The sequence below is a fragment of the Ascaphus truei genome, unplaced genomic scaffold (genome assembly GCF_040206685.1).
Source record: "Ascaphus truei isolate aAscTru1 unplaced genomic scaffold, aAscTru1.hap1 HAP1_SCAFFOLD_567, whole genome shotgun sequence".
Classification (NCBI taxonomy): Eukaryota; Metazoa; Chordata; class Amphibia; order Anura; family Ascaphidae; genus Ascaphus; species Ascaphus truei.
Genome location: NW_027456899.1, coordinates 98,938 through 120,000, shown reverse-complemented (window position 1 = coordinate 120,000; position 21,063 = coordinate 98,938). Strand labels below are relative to the sequence as shown.

Sequence of the window (21,063 nt, the reverse complement as noted above, 5' to 3'; positions counted from 1 at the left end):
CCGGATCAGTGCAGGTCTTGTAAGGAGCTGACACAATTATACAAGAGGATACTATGGAGGAGGAGGAGACACGTACGCACGCACTCCACCCCTCCCCCCCCCCATTACTTACCCGTGCAGAAAGGGCGGTTTGAAGTCCTGCCAACTCCATCCCGCGTCACAGCCAATCAGCTCTGATTTTTTTTTTTTTTTTTTTTGAGCAGGGGATTTTTTTTTAGAGAGCAGGGGAAAGGTTACTGGCCACGAGCCAATATCCGATCGCAGCTGGCGAGTTGGCGACCGGGTTTGTCGAGCACTGTATATATATATATATATATATATATATATATATATATATATAAAAACCAACATCACAGCTTGCACTCAATGTACTGGTTCATATAGACAGGTGCTAGTCTCAAATAATAGAAAAACAACATTACCATTCTCTCGTCCGGTAAAGAAAGACTGCACTCGGTTCAGTAATCATGAAAAACTGTATTGGGCATCTGAATAAAAAAGATAAGTCACCCAATCCGACGTTTCGGTCCTGGAATAGGACCTTTCTCAAGGGGGTGCTTTTCATTGACGTCACATATATATATACACACAGTATATACACACACATGATGAACCAATATACAAATAAATGTAGAAGGGTTATCAAAACCATACTGTCCTACAAATAACACTTCTCCATACAGACACACTACAATAAAATCAATTTCCTTTAATAATCCTAACTGATCTCACAATCTAATTCATCAAATGCCAATGAAACACCTCACATTCCAATCAATACATTACAACCAATCAAGTAAACAAAAATCAATTAGCAATCATTATTTACATCCCTAAACTATTGACACTCCATCCCGAACAATGAAACAATTAACTAATTCACGCCTGGAGCAGAACAATTTAGCCTGTGAACAAATATAAGTACCAACCAGAATACAACCTTTAAAACCAAGGCTATCCCTGAACATCATACACCACAAAATACATAGCCAATACAAAGCCAATACATTGCAAGTACATTCAGATATCAATTAACCCCTTAAACACCTTATCAGATAATAACCGCAAAGGCGATTAAGGGGTTAATATATATATAATCTCTCTCTCTGTATACAGTATATATATATATATATATATATTGTGACAAACGGCTTACTCCGGGGCTCCGCCGTCTGTCCGGGACTGTTAGAACACGGTCTTTTAGGGTAGGTTAAATGATGAGACGTCACGTACTGTTCCTTTAAACAGGCTATGCCTGGTTTATTCAGTCCCAGGCACTGAGACTGCCACAGTTTAAACAGAAAACAAAGCCAAACAAAAAGCTGCTCGTCTGAGCGATAACTTAAACTTAGATGTCCCTGACTCAGAGTTGGAAGTGGCTTGTCCACTTCCACCAACAAAATAAGTACCTTTGCAGTCTTTAGACAAACTAACAGAATGAATGAAGCGATTTGGGAAAGAGGCTTTCTCACCCCTCTGCAGTTCAGCAGCCTTCCAGGCTCTTGGGCGGGGCCCAGAGGAAACAGGAAACAGGTCTTATATACCTGAACTCTAATCAGCATGACAGGTGACAGAAAACAGGCAGCAGACAAACTGTGGAATGGAGTGCCTGTACCACGAGGCTGCCCTGTTCAGCTTAGACAGGACAGAAACTGTTCAGTATCCTGGGAGCCCTGTATATGGAGTTTATTACCAACCCCTGGTTTCTGTCACATATCCTCCCCCCCAGCTCAGACCTCGAGGGGTGAGCGACCATGGATATTAGGGAGTGCATCCTTGACAACCCGTCGGCATTGCCATGTTTGTGCCCCGACCTGTGTTCCACAGAAAATTTAAAGGGCTGTAGGCTTAGGAACCACCTGGTCACCCTAGCGTTCTTCTCCCTATTTTGACACATCCAGGTAAGGGGTGCATGATCTGTGACCAATCGGAACTTTCTCCCCAACAGATAATACTTGAGTGTCTCTACAGCCCACTTTATTGCGAGACACTCTTTCTCGACTATGGAGTAATTTTTCTCCTGGGGATTTAGTTTCCTACTTAAATAAAGGATGGGGTGCTCCTCCCCTTGAGACTCCTGGGAGAGTACCGCCCCCAGCCCTACCTCAGATGCGTCGGTTTGGACTACGAACTCTTTGGAGAAGTCAGGTGTGACCAACACTGGTTGGGCACAGAGAGCTTCTTTCAGGCTTCTAAAGGCCTGTTCGGCTTCGGGGGACCACTTTACCATTAGCGGTCCTCTTGCTTTTGTGAGGTCGGTTAGTGGGGTTGCCTTAGTTGCAAAATTGGGAATAAACCTCCTATAGTAGCCAATTAACCCCAAAAAGGTCCTTACTTGTTTTTTTGTGACTGGCCTTGGCCAATTTTGTATCGCCTCTACTTTGAGTGTTTGTGGTTTGAGTAACCCTCTACCAATAGAATACCCCAGATACTTGGCCTCCTCCAGACCAATAGTGCATTTAGCGGGGTTAGCAGTTAGTCCAGCAGACCGAACTGCGTCGAGCACAGCTTGGACCTTTGGAAGGTGGGACTGCCAATCTTCACTATGGATTACCACATCATCCAGGTAGGCGGCAGCGTACCGAACATGTGGTTTTAAAATTTTATCCATCATTCTTTGGAATGTGGCGGGAGCTCCATGTAAGCCAAAAGGCAGCACCTTATATTGAAAGAGGCCGTCTGGGGTTGAGAAGGCTGTTTTTTCTTTTGCCCTTTCTGTGAGGGGAACCTGCCAGTACCCTTTTGTTAGGTCTAGGGTTGTGAGATATCGGGCTTTGCCCAGTCTCTCTACAAGTTCATCCACCCTGGGCATAGGATAAGTATCAAATTTTGACACCGCGTTTAGTTTCCGGTAGTCATTACAAAACCTTGTTGTACCGTCTGGCTTTGGGACTAAAACTATAGGGCTGTTCCACCCACTTTGGGATTCCTCAATTACGCCTAGTTTTAGCATTTTTTTAACCTCTAAACTTATAGCCTCTCTCTTGGCCTCTGGGATTCGGTACGGTTTAAGGTTAACTCGGACCCCCGGTTCAGAGACTATGTCATGTTTAATTACGTTAGTTTTACCTGGTGTGTAGAGAAGATTTCTTTGTTCCTTCTCACTAAACTCTGGACCTCTCGTTTCTGATGCACGGACAGTGTTTCAGCTATGCTAACCTCTGGGTCAGTTTCTTGATTCTCTGACGGACCTGGGGGTACTAGGGTTAACAAGACCTCTCTATCTTTCCAGGGCTTGAGTAGGTTTATATGGTAAATTTGCTCAGGTTTCCTCCTACCTGGCTGCCTTACCCTATAATTTACTTCTCCCACTCTTTCCAAGACCTCATATGGCCCATGCCATTTAGCAAGGAATTTACTCTCCACGGTGGGAACCAGAACTAGTACCCTATCACCTGGAAAAAAAATTCTGACCCTAGCACCCTTATTATACGTATTCCTTTGTGCTTCTTGAGCTTTCTCCATGTGTTCCCTCACTATGGGTAGGACTGCAGCAATGCGGTCCTGCATTTGGGCAACATGCTCTATTACACTTCTGTAAGGGGTAACCTCGTGTTCCCAAGTTTCTTTGGCTATATCCAGTAAGCCCCTTGGATGTCGGCCATACAATAGTTCAAACGGGGAGAAGCCTGTGGATGACTGGGGAACTTCCCTAATGGCAAATAACAGGTATGGTAACAAACAGTCCCAGTTTTTCCCATCCTTATCGACCGCCCGGCGTAACATGCTCTTTAAGGTTTTATTGAACCTTTCCACTAAACCATCTGTTTGTGGATGATAGACTGAGGTTCTGAGATGCTTGATTTTTAGGAGTTTACATAGCTCTTTTGTTACTTGGGACATAAATGGTGTTCCCTGGTCAGATAAGATCTCTTTAGGAATTCCGACCCGGGAAAACAGAAGTACTAACTCTTTTGCTATGTTTTTAGCAGAGGTGCTACGTAGGGGAACTGCCTCCGGATATCGGGTAGCATAATCTAATATTACCAATATATGCTGATGTCCCCTAGCAGACTTTATTAGGGGTCCTACTAGATCCATAGCAATCCGGTCAAATGGTACCTCTATTATGGGAAGGGGTACCAATGGGCTGCGGTATGCTTTGAACGGGGCGGTGATCTGACATTCTGGGCATGAGGAACAATAGTTTGTAATTTCTGCCAGAACCCCAGGCCAATAAAAGCTTCGGAGAACCTTTTCTTTTGTCTTTTCCACCCCTAGGTGTCCCCCCAATGGATGACTATGTGCGAGGTGTAATACTACGTTACGGAATGTCCGTGGTACCAACAATTGTTTAGTTGTAACTGATTTTCTTTTATCAACCCGATATACTAGGTCGTTCTCTACCTCGAAGTAGGGGTAAGCAAGTAACCTATCTGGTTGGCCATGAGTACTATTCTGGTCCCGTATATTTCCCCTTGCTACCGCTAATGTGGGGTCCTCCCACTGGGCCTTCTTAAAACTCCCAGGACTGACCTCTAGGTCAGCGAGGGTCTTATCCTGTACTGGGGTGGTAAGTGCCTGATCAACATCTTGATTTGGGGTATTCCCTACCAAAGTAGTGATGGGGAAGGGAATTTCACAGCACTCCTCCTTTTCCCCTTTCTTATTTGGGCCCTCGTCAACCTCCATTTCTGAAAAAGGGAAAGGATTTGTTTCTTCTAACACTTCGTTATGGTCTGCTATTGAACTCTGGGCGCTATTCTGAGCTGGGGACCACATTTTTAGAAAATGGGGAAAGTCGGTCCCTATTAACACATCATGTGCCAGTTTGGGTACAACACCCACCTTGAAATCTAAAGAACCAAATTCTGTTTCAAAAAAAACATCAACAGTGGAATATTCATGATTATCCCCATGTATACAACAAATTGCCACTCTTTGTGAACTGTTTACCTGTTTCTTCTTAATGGGCAATAGGTATTCGGACACTAGTGTGACCATACTCCCAGAGTCAAGAAGTGCCCGAACCCTCTTACCATTAACCTTTACAAATGCCCACAGATGGTTATTCAAGGGGTCCTCTGGGCTAGGGCCCATACATTGGGACAACAGCGAATAAGGTTCCACGCTGTTGCATTGCATGGGCTCCTCATTTAGTGGGCAGATTTTTGCTGTGTGGCCCCTCTCATGACAATTTACACATTTAGGTACATAGTCTGTGTCCCACTTAGAGCCTTTTCCCGGCTCCCCATGTTGGCTATTGCCCTTAGTGTGCGAACCACTGTTGCTGGTGCTGCGTGAAGGTGGTCGCCGCTCTTCAGCTCCCCTTAACCCCGGTACCCTTTTACCGTCTCTGGAAGAGTCCTGGAACCTCGGGTAGTGGGGTTGCTCCACGACTGTGGGTTGCGGGTGCTCTCCTGCTGCATTGTACCTTTCTACGAGGGCCACAAGCTCATCCGCATTGTGGGGGTCACTCCGACTGACCCAATGGCGTAAGGCAGAGGGAAGTTTCCTCAAGAACTGGTCCATGACCAACCGTTCCACGATGTGGCTTGCTGAGTTGATCTCGGGTTGTAGCCACTTCCGGGCGAGGTGGATGAGGTCATACATCTGGCTTCGGGTGGCTTTATCCATCGTGAAGGACCATGCGTGAAACCTTTGGGCGCGAACAGCCGTGGTTACGCCGAGGCGGGCGAGGATCTCGAACTTCAATTTTGCATAGACGTTAGCTTCGGCTGGCTCTAGATCAAAGTAAGCCTTCTGGGGTTCGCCGCTTAGGAAGGGTGCGATTAGACCAGCCCACTCAGCTTCTGGCCATCCCTCTCTCTGTGCTGTGCGTTCAAACGTGAGAAGATAGGCTTCCACATCATCTGAGGGTCCCATCTTCTGAAGGTAGTGGCTTGCCCTGGTCATTTTCGGAACTGGGTCTGCCGCTGCCAGTGGAAGGTTACTGATAGTCTCCCTCAGGATCTCGAGTTCCTGCTGTAAGCCCTGAGCGAACCGCTGTTGCTCCTCTTTCAGCAAGCGGTTTGTCTCTTGCTGGTTTGCATTCGCCTGTTGCAGGGCTTCATTCGCGTCTCTCTGGACAGCGACATTGCGTACCAGCGCACTCACCACGTCTTCCATCTTGTTTGGAGAGAGAGAAAAAAAAAACTTTTTTTTTTTTTTTCTTTAAAGTTCTTTAACCCCCAGACCTTTTAGTGTTCTGCCCGCATTCTCCACCATATGTGACAAACGGCTTACTCCGGGGCTCCGCCGTCTGTCCGGGACTGTTAGAACACGGTCTTTTAGGGTAGGTTAAATGATGAGACGTCACGTACTGTTCCTTTAAACAGGCTATGCCTGGTTTATTCAGTCCCAGGCACTGAGACTGCCACAGTTTAAACAGAAAACAAAGCCAAACAAAAAGCTGCTCGTCTGAGCGATAACTTAAACTTAGATGTCCCTGACTCAGAGTTGGAAGTGGCTTGTCCACTTCCACCAACAAAATAAGTACCTTTGCAGTCTTTAGACAAACTAACAGAATGAATGAAGCGATTTGGGAAAGAGGCTTTCTCACCCCTCTGCAGTTCAGCAGCCTTCCAGGCTCTTGGGCGGGGCCCAGAGGAAACAGGAAACAGGTCTTATATACCTGAACTCTAATCAGCATGACAGGTGACAGAAAACAGGCAGCAGACAAACTGTGGAATGGAGTGCCTGTACCACGAGGCTGCCCTGTTCAGCTTAGACAGGACAGAAACTGTTCAGTATCCTGGGAGCCCTGTATATGGAGTTTATTACCAACCCCTGGTTTCTGTCACAATATATATATAGTTGCATGATGAAGCCACTGTACAAATTCATGGGTGAAGGGTGGGTATCGGGCCAGTGTGGCTTAACCCCTTAATCACATTTGCGGTTATAATCTGATAAGGTGTTTAGGGGGTTAATTGATATCTGAATGTAATTGCAATGTATTGGCTTTGTATTTGCTATGTATTTTGTGGACAAGACAAGGATGTTGCTGGCGACGGACACTTCGTATTGATGAGGTCAGTAGTACTTTATTTATTTTAATATGCTAGTTAATGTTTTTAATAATGGGCAATTAATCTACAGTATTATCCATATCTGGATAATAGTTATTTTGCACATTATTGTACTGTAGGTGTTGGGGGGGAGGGGGGTGTATGTATTGAATGTATAGGCCAGGTTTATTTTTTTTACATTCAGGGTTGGTTCCGTGGTTCTGCGTGGGACCTCTGGATACCACCTGCGGATCGCCTCGTGTATCCCACGGGTATCAGGCTGGTGGTTCCACGGGTGACACATGCGGGGATGAAGATGTGTGGTCCCACTTCTGTGGGGGCACCGCCGACCCGTAGTCTGCGGGGATGAAGATGTGTGGTCCCACTTCTGTGGGGGCACCGCCGACCCGTAGGTGCGGGGATGATGATGTGTGGTCCCACTTCTGTGGGGGCACTGCGGACCCATAGTGAGCACTCGTGAGTTCCCCAGACCCCCGAGGGAACCACCCGAGGCCCCGCAGACACCTGTGGGTCTGACCCGGGGCTCCCAGACATCCGCGGGCCTACCGTGGGGACCCAATTGTGGCCCACGGTGACCCAAGGAGACCACCTGGGGGCCATGGTGCTGGCGGGACCCACCAGCAGGCCTCCAGAACCTGTGTAAAAAGGGCTGCTGGTAAACTGTAGGTCTGTCCAGGTGCCCCGCCAGCCCACCGGGGACTCGCGTGGGGCTGCGTTATGAACCCTGTATGTAAAATAATAAATCTTGTATGTATGGGGGGGCACAGGGGGTGGGTAATGTATTTAATAAATATAATGATGTTTATTGTGGGTCACTGTATTGTTTTTATTGTGTGTACTGGGGGTGGGGGGTGTTTCCCCAACGGTATGTGGGTAGGCCTCCCTTGTGGGTACTGGGTGAGGGTGGTTAGGCCTCACGGGGGGGGTTAGTGTGGGAGGGTATGTAGGCATCCCGAGTGGTGGGTGAGGGTGGGTTAACCCCTTAATGACTGTAGCGGTTAATAACCGCTATGGTGATTAAGGGGTTAGGGGACATTACTTTGTATGTTTTAATTTTTGTCTCTTTTTTGCAGCAGTAGAGGGGCCATGTGCAGGTAGGTAGTGGGTAGTGGGTGTGACTGTGGTTATTTACACGGGATCCCCCTCCCCACATTTACATACAGTACACTGCAGTCACAGAAACACAGGCCAGGGAGATTTAACCGTCACATTAGGGGGAGGGGGGTTTACACATATTAGTCAAAGCAGGGAAGTTTAGCAAACACAATAGGGGAGGAGGTTTTACAAAGATTTCAGTGAAGGCAGGGAAGTTTAGCAAACACAATAGGGGGAGGGGTTTTTACATAGATTACAGTGATGGCAGGGAGGTTTAACACACACAATAGGGGGAGGGTTTTTTCCATAGATTACAGTGAAGGCAGGGAGGTTTAACACACACATTAAAAATATGTATTTAATGTATTTATTGTTTATTCTGCCTTAACCCTTCATTGCCTTAGCGGCTATACGCTATGGTAATGAAGCAGCATTTCTGTATTTTAATAATTTTGCGCAGGAGCAGGGGGTTCCCTGAGCATTAATTTCTGGCTTAGGGAACCCCCTGCTCACTGTACAATATTATTAAAATACAGAAATGCTGCTTCGTTACCATAGCACATAGCCGCTAAGGTAAAGAACGATTCTTTATTGATGTGTGTGTTTTATTCATACTGTACATGTGCAGAGGGTCTCCGGAGCAGAAACGTTTTGGTTTTAGGTCCGGGGACCCCCTGCTCCCCGAGATACAGGCCCCTTTAGGGGGTGCCGGTATCCCTCTGCTTGGTTTACATGCCGCAGTCACGTGATCGGGACCTTTAAACGCAGAGGGATACCGGCACCTCATAAAGGGGTCTGTATCTCGGGTTGCAGAGGGTCCCCCGAACTGAAACCAATGCGGTTCAGCTCCGGAGACCCCCTGCACATGTACACTATGAATAAAAATGTACAGTACTGTATGTTAGGGGTTATAGGGGACGGCTTTAAAGACAACAGCTCGCAAACGCCCCCATGTGTTTTTACACGGCATTGCAGTATTGCAGCCAGTGGGAATAAAATGCTTAAATCACAGCCGGGAATTTAACGCAATACACTCCGGCCGAAAACTATACAAAACCGAACATCACCGGGATATACCGAAATTTGCAGAACTAGCCGAGTTAGAATAAAGTGTGTCGCCTCTGTATGTCTGCATCACTAAGACTTTAAATGTCTATTTGACTTTTGTCACTGAGTTTTTGAGCGCCGCAGGATACTGTTCTGTATTTAAATATCCTCATCCCGGCAGATTTTCCTCATCTCCACCATGCTTTCAGTTCTCTAATGCACGTCAGTCACTCCCACAATGGCAAAATACATATATGAAACCTCAAAGAGGCGCTTCCTATGTGAAATAACTTGTGATCTTCTTGTGATAAATGACTGGGAAATATTTGTGTTCAAATATATCTACAAATTATATAGTTGATGTGATTACGTGTAAATAAATTCAATCATGATCCAAAAATGTGTATATACCAGTAAAACCATTAATGAGATTTAGGACTTTGTGTATTCAGCAGCTTAAACTCAGAGAAACTGTCCAAGATAGATCCTGAAACAGTATTTTTGTAGTGTGTGTGGGAAGCGCTAAATCTCCTCTGCACCAGATAACTGTTATAATAATCCATTTAGAGAAAACCATAAAAGGAGGAGCGTACCCCAATCTCTACAAAAATACACACGAGCAGCTAAATGTAGAAGGTTCAGCCAGTTGCGGGGGCTGAATTAACTGATCCATATTATGTTACTGTATATGCCAGTGTCCTTATTCTGTTTCATTTCATCCGTTGTTTGATTAGGACTTGCCGCACCCCAGACAAGTACAATAAACTGCAACAGAAGATAACTAACTCCAGGTACATTTGTGGGACATGGCAGCTGGTTTTAAGATTGGGGCTTTTTTTTTTTTAAACTTGAATTTTATTGAAAACATAATTTTACATAAATGGAGATACAATTACACATAACAGGTGTAGCACCTGTTCCCCCCTCCCCCCCCCCTCCCCTGCCACGGAATATCTGGCCACTACATGGGTATTGTCCCCGGTGCTGTAGCTCACCTGCTGGTTCAGGAAGTCTGAGTGGCTCCGCAGTTGTTATCCTTCCATGAACACCGGTGGCTCAATCATTTGGACTGAACTACCTGTACTTGGGCAGGAATATCCTTAAAACCTGGTCTGTTGGGGGTCCTTGTGGACAAGTTTAAAACCGCTGTTCTAGACGTGAGCTTGTTTTTCCTCAGAACACACTTTTTCACAGGAATAGCCAACACAGTTGTAGATTGAGCCACCTGTGCTGAAGCAGAGATACCATTAAAAAGCTAACCTGTTGGTGGCCCTTGACTGGAGTTGACCACTCCACCTTAGCCCTTTCCTGTAACATAGAGTAACACTAAATTGAAGACAGCCTTACATCAACCAGTTATGCTGTTTTGTGTTTTGGAATTGCACCAGGGTGGTGCGACCTGACAGGGCACACAATCTTGTTCAGCTCTGGGCTGACCTCGCTGGTCCAGAATTGAAAAACAATCCTGATTATACTGTACTAAATCACTTGCATGTAGCTATGATGGTGACGGCCAAGGCCATTGTGCCTGAGATTGATGTAGGCATTTTTATTCTAGATACAGTTACAAAGACAGCAGGTGGGATGAAGTATCTGTAGTGGCTGAAATATATGTGCCATCTGATCAAAGCCATGCATTTTCTTCTAAAGCTTGCGGTCTACATGAGTTTTTAGTGCTGTGTGCTGTACAGCTGTACTGTAGTAGTGAGACTTGCTGTCTCCGGAGCCAGGGCTTGCGAGAGCTTCAAGCCGCGGTTCCAGAGATGGTGCTGCCCATGCCATCCTGCAGGGGGGATCCATGCTTTCCATGCTTTCGAATCGGACATGCAAATGAGCATACAGTAATATTATATATATATATATATATATATATATATATATATATATATAATATTCTTATTCTTTATATTATTTTTACTAACCTACCACTTCACGATCTACCACCTAACCATTTAGGTTGGGATGCTTCATATACCTAAAAAGTACTGTAGATCAGAAGCATACAGTACAATTCAATGAGTTTATACACTATTGACTTGGATGGGAGGTTCCATCATTCACGGTTTAGTTCTTTCCACCGTTATACCTCTCGCATCCCTTGCAAAGAGATGCTTAGGAAATACTTTGGTCTCATTGGGCTATTGTTAACGCAATGCTGTTGTAAATCTATCAATGTTTAGACACTAAAAACCCGACCAGCTTGTCCCAGCCTCATTATTATAGCGCTTTTGATTAAGGTGAAAAGTGGAGACTGCACTGTTAATGGAAAGGTGTTTGTGGGGGTGGGTGTAGCATGTAAATATGCAGAAGAAAGAAAAAAAAGTTCTGGTACAAAATGCTTTTTTTATTTAATGTGAAAGTGCCAGTTGGTAGTGGAAGAAATTGACATTGAAGAGCACAATCTAGACATAGGATTCTGTCCCACGACTCTCACTGTTGTTGTATTTTTTTATTTCCAGCTTCTCAGAAGATTGAGCAGCAGAACGCTGCTTAGTTAGAGTGCCATAAGCTCTCAGCACCTTCCTTCTGATGAACTCGGCTTGGAGACAAACGGGGAAAGCTACAGAGAACTCTTGGAAACCTTTATTATCATATTTTGTATGTCTCATTGACCCAAAAAAGGTTAAGTTAGACTTTCAGACTGCAGCGATGCATCATAAGACTCCATTATGTGGCTTTAAAATCTTCCGACATACTATTTCATCCTGAGAATGTGACCGATTGTGCGCTGCACATGGAGCTGGACTTAAAATAAACTGAAGCAGAAATGCCTCGCTGCTGGACCGTGTACATGATTCTTAATTTTCTGCTGTTTGTTTTGGTACAGTAATGCATTTGGACTTAAACTGGCTACTGGAAGATACAGTATGAACCATATGAAATTCTTGGTCTTTGGACCCTCACTGGAATCCTTTGCCTCTTCATCTTGATGTATTTCTTCATTCCCTCTCGTTTGTTCTTTCATGTGTGTAACTGGCGCGGATGTTCCAGATTTAAATATAGGCCACATGGAGCAGAATGGTCTCTATCTCCCCATCACAGGAGAGATAAATTCGTTCCTTGAAATGTCTGTCTTCAGAAAAGCCATTGGTTTTCCAAGCTCCTCACCCCTCGCAGAGCTGACCTAAATCTGTCTGCAGTCAAGTCCTTTCTATTATACTCTTAGCACTTCTTTTTTTTTTGCATACTATTTTTTTTCTTTTTGTTTACTTGCTTACATAGATCATCACAGGTCACATGGGGTCCTATGTCAGGAAAAATAAAACTCTTTGTCAAAAAATTTATTTTAAAGATGCAGCATTTGTGCTTCTCTGGTTCTCTCCTTCAGTAAGAGCGTGTAGTGCTCTGTGTGTCTCAGATCTGGTACAATATAACTTTGCTCACAATAACATGTGTGTCTGAGGCTGCCAATGTGGGGACAGCTGGGGTTACTGTCCCGGGCCGGCGAGTCAAATTCCCCCCTAACAGCGACCCTAACGTGAGGCTGCACTCCTTATAAGCCCCTTTCCTGGCCGCCAATTCTCTCACAGCAATCTGTGGGCCTCTAGGCTTCACCCCTATACTGACCCCTCATGCCTGTGTCCCCCTTTTCTGCGGCCCACTGTAGCTTTTAGCAGGCCAATCCCCAGGCCTTTAGGACCCTATTAGGGCTGTGCCGTCCTTCCGCAGGCCCCTCTCATTGCCTCTCGTAAATCACCTCCCCACCCTCCAGGCCCATTCACTATTAAGTTAACAAAAATTACAACCCGTACAGTGCCAGAGGGCAGATACATATAGATTGATATAAATCTATCTTGCTAAGGGGCTAATTTTATACTTGGGGGGTTAAACAATTGTAAATAGTAAGCCCACTTGAAACACCAGTGTTTTCTTGCAGCTGAGTCGTGGCTTATTAGATCAGCGATACGGCTGTTATTAAAATGCAAATGCTTTTAATATATTATATGTGATAAGTGCTTGCATAGGGTAGAGATCAGCTAGTTTTTAGCTAGTTCCAGTTTGGGTATATGCAGAAATGCACCTTTAAACCACTCTAGCTTAACACAAGGATTATAATGTTAGACTAGCTGTTATGTATTCCAGTCGTTGTGAACATTATACAAAATAATTTGGGGCTCTGAAATACAAAAAAACTGTACAATTACTGATAGACTTCTATTTATTGAAATGTGTTGAAGCTAGAGTATGCAGGTAAGTTATTAGAGATGTATGGTTATACACAAAATAACAAGACCTGTTGCTGCTTTAACCTTTAGACTGAAATTGTTAATTTGTGTTTTATCTATTGTTTAATGCTTACTGTGACGGGAGACAGGAACTTAACCGAGGTGATTAAGGCAAAAGGCAGGACAAAGCCGTTCAATAAAAACATTTTATTCCAGCCGAAGCCAGCAAGCCCAGCACAAAAACACAAATCAGAGCGATACTCACAAAAACAGGGCATACAGGGGTGAATTCTGACACAGTGCTGAGTGCCACATCAAACGGTTATCCAGGGCTTGCTTCCACTCTCCAATGGGGGTAGGGACTGTCCATACCAGGTAAAATTTGCGGCAGAGCGCTTTCAGAAGTCCAGCTGAAAAGTCTTGCTCCCGCGTCCATGACAAAGCCTCGCATCTTACTGCTTAAATCACCTACACGTTAGGATCCGAATGAGCCGTGGAGCGCTGATCGGGTTCCCTTATCTAGCTTCACCGCTGCCATAGAAAAGCATGGTAGAGGGGCTGGTGACCAATCACAGCATGGATGCTGTTCACTGACTAATCAGGAGGCAAGGGCTCGCCTGAATTACCCAGGGTCTGTGGAGGGAAGTTTAAACGGGGCAATGGGAGCAGCTAGAGAAAGAGATGTAATCGGGCGCTCCTAATTACTGGAAGGGTGTAGGGTTTAATGTGTGTAGCCCCGAGGTAAAATCACGATTTCTGGCCCCTCTCCGCGAGTGCCGTGGGGTCGCGGGTGCCGCCGGAGGCAGCGGTGGACCCGCCGGCACTTCACGAGGGTGGGGGCCAGTGAAGGGAGCGCTCGGCATTCCTGGAGGTCCGGGCGGCTCCGAGAGCAGGGCGCCGCCATCAGCCGTTAGGTCGCGCATGCGCGGTAGCAGGCAGGCGCAGGGAAGGCCCCAGATAGGTCGCGCATGCGCAGAGAGGGGTAGAAAGTTAAGGCAGCCCCAGAGAGATCGCGCAAGGGCAGGACAGGGAAAAGAGGAATTGAGGCGGCCATTAGGCGTTCGCGCATGCGCGGGAGAAGCGCGCACGCGGCCCCAGTGTTTAGGCAGCCCCCTGGGAACTACAATTCCCAGGAGGCATAGGGAGACCGGCATCAGGTGTCTGATTGCGGCCAATAGGGCTGGAGGAAGCTCAGCCCGGGAATATAGATAAATTTCCCGGGCTTGGGAGAGTCAGTCTGCACGAGGAGAAGGAAGGAGTAGGAAGGGTGTAGGGAGCGCGTGGCTCCTGCATCAGGTAAGGGTTCTCCTTAGGTCCCCAGGCAGGCCCCAATTCCCGGTAAGGGCAGGGGGTAACTGAAAAGGGACGGCCCTAGATAAGGAGGTTACCCTTAGGTGCGGAAGGTGCAGTTTGGCAGTGCCACAGCGGATAGTGCTGTGCGCACTGGCAAATAGGCAGAGTGTGAGTGCAGTGTATTTGCTGCGGGATTCAGGTGGCTGTGTGTGAGTGCAGCTGTGTGTGTGTGGGTCGCTGCATGTGCTGGGCGCAGTGTGTGCAGCGTGTGTGAAGTCTGCAGGCTGACAGTGTGAGCTGTATGTCTGCTGCAGGTGTTAGGAGTAGCGAGTAGCTAGAGAGTTACAGATAGGACTGGGTAGCTAGGGGAGGGGGCAGGTTATTGTTCCACAGGCCCTAGGAGTTTTCCCCAAGCCACCCCAGGTTGCGGTTCCTCAGGGACAGGCCCTAGGTTAGGGTTACTGTCACTCTAGGAGTAGTTAGTTATAGGAAGGGATAGCGGCGGTTGCTGTTCCCGTGCGACGGTGGTGTTACCGAGAGACGGTTGAGTTCCCGTGGAGCGGTGGGACCCTCGTTGGGGTCCACGGCAGAAGTACCTGGATAGGATCAGACGGACGTCTGACCCTTTTAGAAGCGAGTTGCAGGCCCGAGCATCGGAGTGCTCGGAAGGTACCTCTGAAGTATATAAGTGCACCAACTGGGCCCTAGCTTAATTTAGTGACTGCGCAGTCACCCACGACCTCCGTAGGAGTACGGGACATTGGGTGTGGGGGATCACAGGACACTGGGTGGGAACACCAGACATTGGGCCGAGGTAATGCGGATAGAGCATAAGGTTATGATGTTGTGTACTGCTTTGTTTGTGTGTTAGTAAAGTGTTAGTATTATATCTATGAGTGTTGTATTTGTTACCAAGGGCTATCTTTCATCACGGGGATCCTGGGTAAGTGGAGGCGCTGCACCAGGTAATGGTAAGGGTTTCCACAGGCTCCCAGCTAGCGGAGGCTCAGATCTCCTGGAGCCACAGGTGTGATACAGTACCAGTAGTCCCTTAGAGCAGGTGTGTTGCAGGGAAAGGAACCGGTTAGACCACGAGGGGCCAATGTGAGATTGGGTGGGTCAGGCCGGTTCACAAAAAGGGCTACATGTGTATAATACACACGTAACACACTTAACAGTGCAATACAATACTTGTGCACATAAATTGTGAAGTTAAAGTGAACAAATATTACAACAGGCAAGTGATAACACCACAAATTTGAGAGAATAACTAATTTATCATCAGCACAACCAATAGTGAATACATCTCGTGTGGTAATAAATGTAAAGAGGCTCTAGAAAAAAATGGTTCCTTGGTCTTTACGATTCTTGTTGTCTTCCAGGTGACGGGAGCACAGGGTGTTCACAGCAAATATATGAAAGAATAATAGAAAACACAATAGTGCGGCCAGTGCGATGAAATGAGGTTCCACTCACAAATATCCTCTAGGTTAAAGGCATGTCATAGATTCATTCTCTCTCTAACTGGAGCCGTAGTGGAAGGAGACATCCATGTTGGGCTCTCCAAGGTTAGGTTGCAATCCTCTTGTATAACTCCAAAAGCAAGGAAAGAAACTCGCATACACAGTAGTGTGGTGTGTTTCAATATATATTGTGAATAACAGCAGGTATAAGTATAGATCCACTCACATTGTACATGAGTACAGGGAATGGAACGAGTACTGATCCGTGGCGTCTCAATCCCCGGCACACGTATCCCCTCCGTGTTCCTACGTCACTTCCGGTGCCGACTTGACTGTGGGCAGAAGCGGTCAGACGCGCTGGTACCGGTTGTCACGACTCCTTGTCGCGTTCTCTGCACAGTTTTGACAGATTGTACGCGTTTCACTAACATCTTCAGGAATCAATACATCCATTTCTATCTGGGTATTTATAGGCTTCCCACTCATTAGTATAAATAGCTTAGGTAAATGTTCATTATATTGTTATATTATTATATTATTATTACATCGCCACTTCGATACTACCTCAATGGGAGCAGCCCCTCTAAGATGGACTTGGCAAAGGCTTCCCCCGGCTGCCAGGATATCTCCCGCTGGGCTGGCGCTGCTCTGGCTGGGGAGACACTCACATGCTATGCTTTTGTGGTGGCTGCCCCCTCCCCCAGCTTGATCACCCCTGGACACCATCTAGAGAAGTCTGTGTCCTTCCTGGCAATAAGGTGAGGACACAATTTGGGGGGTGATGGGGGAGTCAGGGTGAGGTGATGGGAGACCAGAGTAAGGATGGGGGAGGTGAGGTAATGGGGGGGCGAGGTGATGTGGGGGGGGACAGGGTAAGGTGATGTGGGGGGGGCAGGGTAAGGTGATGTGGGGGGGGGGCAGGGTAAGGTGATGTGGGGGGGGCAGGGTGAGGTGATGTGGGGGGGCAGGGTGAGGTGATGTGAGGGGGCAGGGTGAGGTGATGTGGGGGGGGGGACAGGGTGAGGTGATGTGAGGGGGGGGCAGGGTGAGGTGATGTGAGGGGGGGGCAGGGTGATGTGAGGGGGGGTAAGGTGGGGGGGTGAGGTGATGGGGGGCCAGGGTGAGATGGTGGGAGGCCACGATGGGGGTATTTTTTATAATGTATTGGGGAGGTGGGGTTTTTTTGTGGAGGGGGGTGATACAGTACCAGTGAGGTGATGTGGGGGGGGCAGGGTGAGGTGATGTGGGGGGGGGGCCAGGGTGAGGTGATGTGGGGGGGGGCCAGGGTGAGGTGATGTGGGGGGGGCCAGGGTGAGGTGATGTGGGGGGGGCAGGGTGAGGTGATGTGTGGGCAGGGTGAGGTGATGTGGGGGGGGGGGGACAGGGTGAGGTGATGTGAGGGGGGGCAGGGTGAGGTGATGTGAGGGGGGGGCAGGGTGATGTGAGGGGGGGTAAGGTGGGGGGTGAGGTGATGGGGGGCCAGGGTGAGATGGTGGGAGGCCACGATGGGGGTATTTTTTATAATGTATTGGGGAGGTGGGGTTTTTTTTATAATGTATTGGGGAGGTGGGGGTATTTTTTATAATATACTAGCTGATATACCCGGCGTTGCCCAGGATGTAAATAAAAATGATGTTGTTGAAAAAAGTATGTATTGGCGTACCGGCGCCCTCCTCACCCATACGGGTTAAGTGTTCAGTGGGTGAGGCGGGGGGGGGGGAGGGTGGCGGCCATTATTGCGGAGTGGTAAGAGGTGGTGGAAAGGGTGCGTGCAGGTGGCATTATTGGGGCCGGAGGAATGGAGGTTGCACGGCAGGGGGGGGAGTGGAGGGTGAACGGCGGTACGGGGGTGGAGCGGTTTGCACGGTTGGCCTGGGGGGGGGGGGGGGAGCGGAGGGTGAACGGCGGTACAGGGGGTGGAGCGGTTTGCACGGTTGGCCTGGGGGGGGGAGCGGAGGGTGAACGGCGGTACAGGGGGTGGAGCGGTTTGCACGGTTGGCCTGGGGGGGGGGGGGGAGCGGAGGGTGCACGGCGACCCGGGGGATTGCAGCACAAATTATCTGTCCCCCATGCCTAAAGATATTGTTATTTATTTGCTGCAGTGAAAAGGGAATAAAAACATCTGTGTATTGCGGACTCAGCAGACCCCAGACACTCATACCTCCTGAGCCTATACCCCTGCAGACTCCACATACCCCATGTGTTGCACCTGTATGTAGAAATTAATCTAAAATGGCTGCTGTGAGAATCTCCTCACTGTCATTTAATGCCTACATTTAAACCGGGGAGGGGGGGGAGGGGGCGGGGAGCGGAGGGTGCACGGCAGCCAGGGGGGAGCGGAGGAGGCGCGGGATGGGGGGGAGGGCTTGGGCCCTATCAGACAGATTTATGTCTGCACCACACTCCGGCTGCCGCCATCTTGTGTGTGTGTGAGGGGGGAGCAGCAGCAGGCAGGGGAAAATGGCGGGAAAGTGGGGAGGAGCTGAGGGAAGCCGAAGTTCAAATGTGCGCTCTTTAACCCCTCACGCTCTCTGCATGAGGTCTCATGTCTGGCGGCAGAGACCAACTACACACTGACTGAGAAACTTCTGATTGGTCAAATGTAAATAAGGGGTGGAGCCAAAATTATAGTAGGCATTAAATGACAGTTAGTGCGGAGATTGTCACAGCAGCCATTTTGTGTAAATATTTTCAAAGACAGATTCATTTCTACATACAGGTGCAACATATAATACGACCACTGCATATTAGCATGTGAACATTTCAGTGCATGAAGCCTATGTAAGCTCCACATACAGTATATGTACTATAGTAATGTATTATGTTCTTACCTATCATGGCAATAAGAAAAAAAAAATATATATATACAGTATATACATATATATATAATCTATATACACACATGTTGTATAAATAACAATATTTAGGCATTAAATGACAGCTAGTGAGGAGATTCTCACAGCAGCCATTTTGTGTAAAGACATTAATTTCTACATACAGGTGCAACACATGGGGTATGTGGCGTCTCCAGGGGCGATAGGCTCAGGAGGTATGAGTGTCTGGGGTCTGCTGAGTCCGCAATACACAGATATTGTTTTTATTCCCTTTTCACTGAATCAAATAAATAACAATATGCATGGGGGACAGAGATAATTTGTGCTGCAATTAGTCGGGAGTGGGGGTGGGGGGCAGCGTATCTCTCCCCTAACACTTAGATGTTTCAATAGCACTGGACACCCGCAGGTGTTTGATATAATATCCCTACTTCATTGCTACGCGGGATTTCATTGTACCGGTTTTTATTCCCATTTCACTGAATTTGTGTTGCAATTAGTCTGGAGGGGTGAGTATTCGGCAGGGGTGAGGGGGGAAGCGTGAGGAAAGTGCACAGGCAGAGAGAGGGTGTGAAACTTACCAAAGATGGGTGTGCTGGTCAGGCGATGGGAGTGGAATCTGTAGGGGTTATGTGGAGTCTACAGGGGGTATGTGGAATCTGCAGGGGGTATGTGGAATCTGCAGGGGTGATAGGCTCAGGAGGTCTGAGTGTCTGGGGTCTGCAGGGCTGATAGCTGAGCCCGCAGGGGCGAGGCTCAGGCAGTACGAGTCTGTGTGTGTGTGTGACAATGGGCTAGGTGTGTCAGTGACGTCATCACACCCCGCAGGCCAATGAGAGCCATTGGGGACGGGCAGATCGACGGACCAATCATATTCTCTAGAGGCACAGACAAACTGTTCTGCAAACAAACTTTTCATTATTTTTATATATAGAAGATTGGGGAGGTGGGGGAATATTTTATATGTATTCAGGGGGCGTGGGGGTATTTTTTTATATGTATTCATGGGGCGTGGGAGGCGTAGGGGTATTTTGTATATGTGTTCGGGGGCGTGGGGGTCCAGTATTTTTGGACAAGCCACCTGGCAACCCTAGATATAAGGAGTGTAAAGCTTTAAAAGTGAGAAGAATTGAGTGTGAGATGTGGGATTTGATCGGAAGCAAGGAGATTCCAGGAGGGGAGACGCGGAGACAGATTTAGGAAAGAGCAGAGCGATTCAGCCAGCAGCATTAAGGATAGATTGTAAGGGAGACAGGTGAGAGGTAGGAAGGCAGGACAGCAGGAGGTTACAGTAATCACGGGAGAGAATGAGGGCCTGAGTCAGAGTTTTAGCTGTCGTGCAAAAGAGGAACGGCGTATCTTTGTTATATTATTGAGGAAAAAGCGACAGGTTTTAGAAACGTTTTGAATGTGAGAGAGGAGTCAAGTGTGACCCCTAAGCAGCGTGCTTGGGCTACCGGTTGAATGATCGTATTTTCAACAGTAATGTGGAAGGAGCTAGTAGGGCCAGGTTTGGGAGGAAATATAAGGAGCTCTGTTTTTGCCATGTTGAGTTTAAGGCGGCGGAGGGCAAGCCAGCATGATATAGCAGAGACATTCAGAAACTTTTGTTTGTACAGCAGTTGTAGAAAAGTAAATTTGTGTGTCGTCAGTATAGAGGTGATATTTAAACCCAAGAGATTGTGTACAGAGAAAATGGAGTTCCGAGGACAGAGCCATGGGGTACCTCCACAGAGAGATCAATAGAAGAGGAGGTGTTAGCAGAAGAGACACTGAAAGTACGGTGGGAGAGGTAAGAGGAGATATAGGATAGAGCTTTGTTCCGAATACCAAGAGTATAGAGGATGTGAAGGAGAAGAGGGTGGTCCACGGTGTCAAATGCTGCAGAGAGGTCAAGCAATTTTGGCAGCATGGAGGTCATCAGTTATTTTAGTGAGGGCTGTTTCTGTAAAGTGAGCAGTGTAGAAGCCAGATTGTAGAGGGTCTAGGAGAGAATAGGTGTTGAGAAAATGGAGCAAGCGAGAGAATACAATACGTTCAAGGAGTTTAGAGGCAAAAGGCAGGAGGGAGACAAATCGATAGTTTGAAAGACAGGCAGGGTCAAGCTTGCTGTTTTTGATTAATGGTATGACTGTTGCATGTTTGAAGGAGGGAAAGGTACCAGAGCAGAGGGAGGAGTTAAAAATGTGTGTGA

General features: G+C 47.4%; 1 protein-coding gene across 1 annotated transcript in view; it reads left to right on the top strand.

The window, feature by feature from the left end:
* Positions 1–11,901, top strand: part of LOC142485363 (importin-8-like) — a 66,955-nt gene extending 55,054 nt beyond the window's left edge. The window contains 2 exon segments of the mRNA XM_075584393.1: positions 9,848–9,904; positions 11,573–11,901. The gene's annotated coding sequence lies outside the window, so the exon portion shown is untranslated.
* Positions 11,902–21,063: the final 9,162 nt, after the last annotated feature.